Below are 6,716 nucleotides of genomic sequence, written 5' to 3' on the forward strand. Positions count from 1 at the left end.
TGCTGTTGTCCCAGCTGTGGCTTTGGCTCAGCACAGCTTGTCTCGGAGCATCACTCCCTTCGTCCTCCACACTGCTCCGGGCCTTTCCGCTGCCTGAGGACAGCCCTGCCCACCCCAACACCCCCACAGCTCCAGAATCCCAAGTGCCTCCCCAAACCCCGTGGCAGGAAGCCAGCAGGCACCGGTGGGGTTTGGGACAGTGTCCTCTCCCTGGCACGGTCTACAAGGTGATCCTGGAACGCCTCGCAGGCTGGCAAAGAGCACCAGGGGATTCCTGTTGGATAAAATAAACCCCATCCTGGGGTGTTATTGCAGTTGATAACTCTATTACAGATTACTTTTTCCTTGTTGTTTTGCTGTGTCTTTTCATTTGACCCATATGCGTGGAAGCAGTCCGCTTGAGTAGCGGCAACTGCCAGAGGAAAAATTGAAGCTACAGGCATCTTCGAGATAGCAAATTACTTGTTTATCATCCTTACGTTCTCCCTGTTGGCTTCCTTGTACAGCCAGAGATGTTTAAAGACTTTGGTAGCTGTGAAATGCTTCAGTTTCCTTCCCCGCTCCCTCACCTCCTTTTGCCGTTAGCATCATTAGCATTTAAAATCCAGACGCAGCCAGAGCATTTACAACCTGAAAATCAATAATAAAGGAACCAAAATTACATTTCAAGGCTGGAAAACAAATGGCTTTTTTTTTTTCTTTTTTCCCCTTGTACTGTCATGACAGGCTGCTTTGGGGTGCCTGGCAGGCACCCGGGGCAGGATGCGTCCCACCAAGGGCTTTGGCCAGGCTGGGAAAGGTCCTTCCTTTAGGTCCTGTGTTTTGCTTTGTACAGTGAGGGCTGACCTGTGCGTGGGATTTTCAGGCCCTACAGGGATGAGGTGTTTGGTGGTTTTGTTTTTTTTTTTTAATAAATGCCTTGCTTAGGCAATTTGCATGGATCACATGGATAATCCCAGGGTCTGGTCCCGAGTGTGGCTCTGACACCGGGAGCACTGACAGCCCCTTCAGCCCACATCACCGTCCAGCACCTGCAGCTGAAATTGAGGGTGGAATAGTGTCCCTGGGCACAGGGATGCTGGAAGCATCCCATGCTCTGGAGTGGGAGGAGAACTGCCACTCCTGCCCTCCTCCCTGCCCTTTGGTGCAGACAGGGAAGGGCACAAGATTTAAGACACACTTAATTGAAAATCTCAGTGCAGGGGGAAAGTGAACAAGAACCTTTCCATGACCTCAGATCTGCTTTGTCTACTGTTCCTCTTCTTGCCTGATGGAAATGCTGCAGTTACTCAGAAGCTGTTACCTCCCAGGTGAGAGAGGCATCAATCAGGATTATGAAAGGACAGGAGTAGCTGTTTCAGGACAACATATTGGAAGATGATGAATAATAGGGAAAACGTCTGCCGTAATCTGTACTCTCCCAGCTAAAGCAAAGTTCAAGGCTTCATGACTAAAGGTTGTTCTTGCCTGGTTGACAGTCAGGCCCAGGTTATGCTCAAACTCAGGGAAACTCGCCTGGGGTTGTGCAGCTGCCTCGGTGGGGGCACGTTTCACGGAGTGACTTGCACTGAGGTCAGCCTGGGTTGTTCCATTAAAACACCGGGTATTTCTTACCTGCCCTGACGTTATTACCCCGAAAGCTCCTGGACTGCCAAGCTAAGGTGCTGGGAGACAAGTTTTTGGCCAGTAGAAGTGTTGCTACTATACCTACTGCTTCTCTTAGGCTGCTTGAGCAGCTGCTTTCCTTTTCTTGCTGCCTTGTGTATGTGGAGAATAGGACAAAATAAGCCCAATTAAAGTGCATTACTGTAGTTGAGGTCAACATCTTTAATGGATTAGAAATACCAATGAAATTAGTACCTTCAGCTTGCATGAAATGTGTGTCTTCCCCCCACCATCCCCATCTCGGTGTGTGAAAATCTCCTAGGAAACACAGCCCTGATGGTCTGCCTCCTCCCCGTGCTGCGGTTCTTGCAGACGAAGCAGAAAGCGGTGCTCTAAATATCCTGCCTGCTTCTCCTAATTAAATGGCTGTGGGTAGAAGATCCTTGTAGTGTTGGTGGAGCTGTGACACCAGGATGCTGGTGGTGTTTGGCAGTTTCTTTCTGCTGCTCTCAGTTCTGAGGGATCTGTGGTTTGCCGCGCTCTGACAATCCCTGCTGTGGCAGGAATTGCCGGGGTGGGGGTCCTGGAGAGCACCACAGCTCTGCACGCCAAAGGAGATGATGATGAAGGAGTTCTGTGACCCAGGGGAGCAGACGTTCCTGGTGTGAGCTGGGAGATGCAGCTTCAGCCCTTCTGACGGCACAGTGGCTTCGGTGAGAGGTGACACCCCCCCGGGGAGTCCAGCCCGTACCCCCAACCCGCTCTGCCCAAGGCTGCGGTACTGCCACTGCCAATTCTTGCTTGGAAATGGGCAGCAGCTCTGAGAGCTCGCACAAGCGTGGCGAGCCCTCCCTGCAGCCCCATTAACGCCCACCCAGCGCCTCTTGGGCCTTTGGTTAATCCTCAGGCTGCTCTGCTTCTCTGGCGGGCAGAGCCTTCGGGAGGGCAGTTAATGCTGTTTAATCCTCTCCCAACACGGGGTGTCTGCGGAGAAGGTGATAAGCCCAGCGGCTGCACACGATGTACCGCCGCCTGGGCGGTGCATGGCTGGGGTCAGCCCAGACCTGTCACCGGCAGCAGCGTCAGTGCTGAGCCGAAGGGCCGGGAATGGGACGTGTGCTGCCTGCCAGGGACGTATCCTGCACCTGGCAGCAGCTGCAGCACAGTGCAGAGCTGTGTTGTCCTTGTTGTTCTGCCCTGCGTGGGTCTGAAGACCCCACGGACACCATTCCCCAGCATCTGGGATGCTGAATGCACAATTGTTGCAGTGGGAATTTAGGGTTATGCCCACTGGTGTCAGCGTTATGAGTGGGTATGTTTGTCACCTAAACCAGGTCCATGCTCCAGTCTTCAGGGGATTTTTAAGCCAAATGGGAAATTGGGAGCCGTAGATAAACATCTGAATATTCTTCTGCATCTCAACTTTTATTTTTTTTAACTTGAAGTGCAACCTCTGGTTCCTTTTGGGGTGGCCGAAACTGTTATTTTAGGTCTACAAAGTAGGAAGATTGTCCATCTGAAGAGCTCCACGTAGACCAGGGCTCCCGAGGGGAGACAGCAGTTGGGATTAAGAGCAGTTGGTTGCTTTGATGGTAAAACTGACAATCTAGCACTCTTATCCAAGAACTTGTTTCCCTTCATACTGATCATCCAACACGGGATTGAAGCAGCATGGAATAGGAATGATTTTGCTCCCGTCTCAGAAGGTGATTTTATTCAGTCTTGGTGCCTCCAAGTGCCTGATAATGGTGAACGAAGGTAAAAGCCGTGACATAACTCTCATTTTTCAGGCAGATCATAGATTGGAGGATTAGGTCAGTCAAAGGTTGAGTTGGCGTGTGGCAGGCTGGTTTGCGTGCCGCCAAAGAACACCCCTCAACGTTACCAGACGATTGCTTCGTCGCAGGCTCTTCCCTGCGTGTGGGGTGCTAATTGCCAAGGCATCTCTCAAAAGCCGTTTTTGTATGCATTTGCACAACAGATTTGAAAGGCCACAAGGATGTACTTAGCTCTGCTGCAAATGGGAAATGTTGCCCCCTGTTTCGGAATAACGACATTTTGGAACCTGCCAAGTGCATGGTTTTATCACTTACAATTCAGATGATTGCTGGGCCAGTGTTTTTGGCTGTAATGGATTATCACTTCATCATGTAAGAAAATCACAGTCTGTAGTGAGAGCCTGCTGGTAGGGAAACCACAGCCTGAAATCAATGGATTTCTTCAGTGGCCTTTACATTATCTCCCTGTCTCACCCAGCTGCTGTCGTCTGGAAAATGAACCAAATTAACATGCAGGTCAAGCATCAGCGGGGGATTTTTCCTTGGAGTTTCTGTATGGACAGGAGAATTTGGGTGTTGCTGTAGCAGCAACAGAATAATGACACCTGTTCTGCATCCCGTCTTCAGGGGAGCTCAGGCTGAGCGAGTTGCAGAAGGGGTGAGCGTGGGGACACACGGAGCGTGTTTAAGGCGGGGGGTGGGAGGGACAGATGCTTGTTTTTTCATGCATTGCTTTTTTGAGATTTGGCAGGGTTTGGTTTGGCAAAACAAACCACCAGAGCAAGCATGCTCGGATCGTGGTCCTGTTGTTTCCAGGTTAGATGGGGATTTGTGTACGCGGATCTGCCAGGGGCCTTCCAGAGCCCTATATTTGCTTATGTTTAGTAGATAGACTGTGCCTGCTTATATCCAAGGAGCTTTTGCCATGCTATCGAGCACCCAGGGGAGATCTCTGGCGGGAGTCTGGGGCTGGCGTGTTCTGGGACTGTAACCCAGGGAGCCATCGTCTCTCCTTGCACATCATTCATACCAATTCAGGGCATCAGATCCCACGCCGAGGCTTAACGAAGCATCGCGCCTGTCACACCAAGGTGAGAGCAAGCGCAGCCTCAGCGAGGGGAGCGGATTTACAGCTAACTGTTGGATTGAGATGAAATGTGAAAATTGCTGCTAAACCCCTGTATTTAGCCAAGCGAGGCAAGGAGACTCGAACCTGCCCTGATGCCTCACGGGTCCAGGGTCTTTGATTGTTCGCTGCGATGGTGAGATTTAAAAATAATTAAATTAATTACTAAGTCCTCAAAAGCTAATTGGGAAAGGATTATCCTAGAAGGAAACCAGAGATGCAGAGGAGAAGGGACGGGTCCCTGATGTGACCTGTGTGTACTGCTTCGGCGGGTGATGAGCCAGATGCTGTTTTCCCTCCTGGTGATTTGTGCGTAACAGAATCCCCTGCGAGTCCCAGCAGCCAGGCTGGGGGCTCGGCAAACGTTAGACTTGACCAACAACCTCTTGGGAATCCTGGCCTTGAGACATCTCAGCCGTCTCCGGATGGAGAGCAGGGCAGCTCTGACAGTGCAGCGGTTTTGAGGGGAATTAGAGTGCTGGGTGATTTCTGCAGCAGCAATTGGTATCTGGCTTAACATGTCTTGATCTTGCAAGTGTGCATTTATGCTAAGTGTGGGAGCAGTCCCTCTGCCTTTAACAGGAGCAAGTGCAGCCTTTTGCTCCACTCCGGGATAATTGTCCCATTCCCCAGGACTTTGCTGCAGGGAGCCACCAGTGCTCTTCTCATCCGCCCCACTTGAAAGACCACGTTCAGGGTAGAAGAGCACAAGGTATTGCTTGGGAAGTTACAAAGGTCCCCTGAGCCCTGGGCAACCCCATTCGACTAATATCCCAGCTTCTGACAGCCAATATTCACCGTCCTGCCCCAAAACTAATTAATTTTATACATGAGTGAATTTAACACCATCATTTAGCTCAGTTTGCTGGCGAAGACTTTGAAGTACAAACTGATTATGCAGGGAACAAGCTGGGAGCTGGTTAATAAGTTCCAACAAAGTGTGCACTGCTGGGAGGCCACATGAAACATAGAATTTTATTGTTGTATTTTCTTGGACTTCAGCTTAGCGACAAGTGAAGCAGCAGCAGTCTGTCACCAGAGAGAGAAACACGGTGACACTGTTGGGAAATGCTTAAGAACTAGTAAGTGTTAATGATTGGGACCTTGCTGTCTCCTCTGAAAACCTCATTCTTCACCTCGTTTCCTTGGTCTTGCTTCACTTCAGACTGGTTGTTAATGAGGAAATCAAAGTGAATCAGCTCACCAATTCTGCTTTTGCAGGGCTGTCTGTAGTACAGTGTGACAGCTCAGACCCAGGCTGGTCAGACAAGGGTGCAGGGGTCAGGGGTGTGTTGAGAGGGCTCGGCCGGTCCTGCACCAGCACTTCCAGGGGCAGGGACCCGGGTGGCTCCTGATTTCAGCCCTCGTGGTTGTTAATGAGGAAATCAAAGTGAATCAGCTCACCAATTCTGCTTTTGCAGGGCTGTCTGTAGTACAGTGTGACAGCTCAGACCCAGGCTGGTCAGACAAGGGTGCAGGGGTCAGGGGTGTGTTGAGAGGGCTCGGCCGGTCCTGCACCAGCACTTCCAGGGGCAGGGACCCGGGTGGCTCCTGATTTCAGCCCTCGAGGTTGTTGCAGCTGGTCAGCCAAGGGTCCTGGGGTCAGGGGTGTGTTGAGACGGCTCGGCCGGTCCTGCACCGGCACTTCCAGGGGCAGAGACCTGGGTGGCTCCTGATTTCAGCCCTCGAGGTTGTTGCAGTCAGGACAGCTGGGGTCTCTGGAGGGTCCTTGTTCCTGGAGAAGAGCTCTAATAAACTCCTCTGCGGAGCAAGGGGAAAGCAAGTCCTGAACAGTCAATGAGCATTTGTCAGGACACAGTCCGCTTGTAACCTTCCTGCAGCAGCAACGACCAGTCTAATCTGGGAGATTTAAGATAAACTCAAGCATTCACCCTGACACGCAGTAAAACAGCACAGCCTTTCTGACATCCTAGGTAATTGCCTTTTTCTCCTTCCAGATGCCCAGTGTGATTGAGGCAGAGAAGGGGAAGGAACAACGGGAGTAGAATTGGGATGAGGAAAGACTGTTTTAAGTAGTTGTTCCCACACGGTCCCTGAGGATTGCTTGTTTCCTGGAAAGCTCAGTGCTGCAGAGTGGATGCAAACTTAAATCAAAGCTAGTTAAATGTGAACACTGGTTTTGGATGTTCTTAAATCCTGATGCTCATCATTACTTCTGCTAAAGGCCTTCCCTCTGGATGACCCCT

This window comes from Eurypyga helias, unplaced genomic scaffold (assembly GCF_000690775.1).
Source record: "Eurypyga helias isolate BGI_N326 unplaced genomic scaffold, ASM69077v1 scaffold27038, whole genome shotgun sequence".
Taxonomy (NCBI): domain Eukaryota; kingdom Metazoa; phylum Chordata; class Aves; order Eurypygiformes; family Eurypygidae; genus Eurypyga; species Eurypyga helias.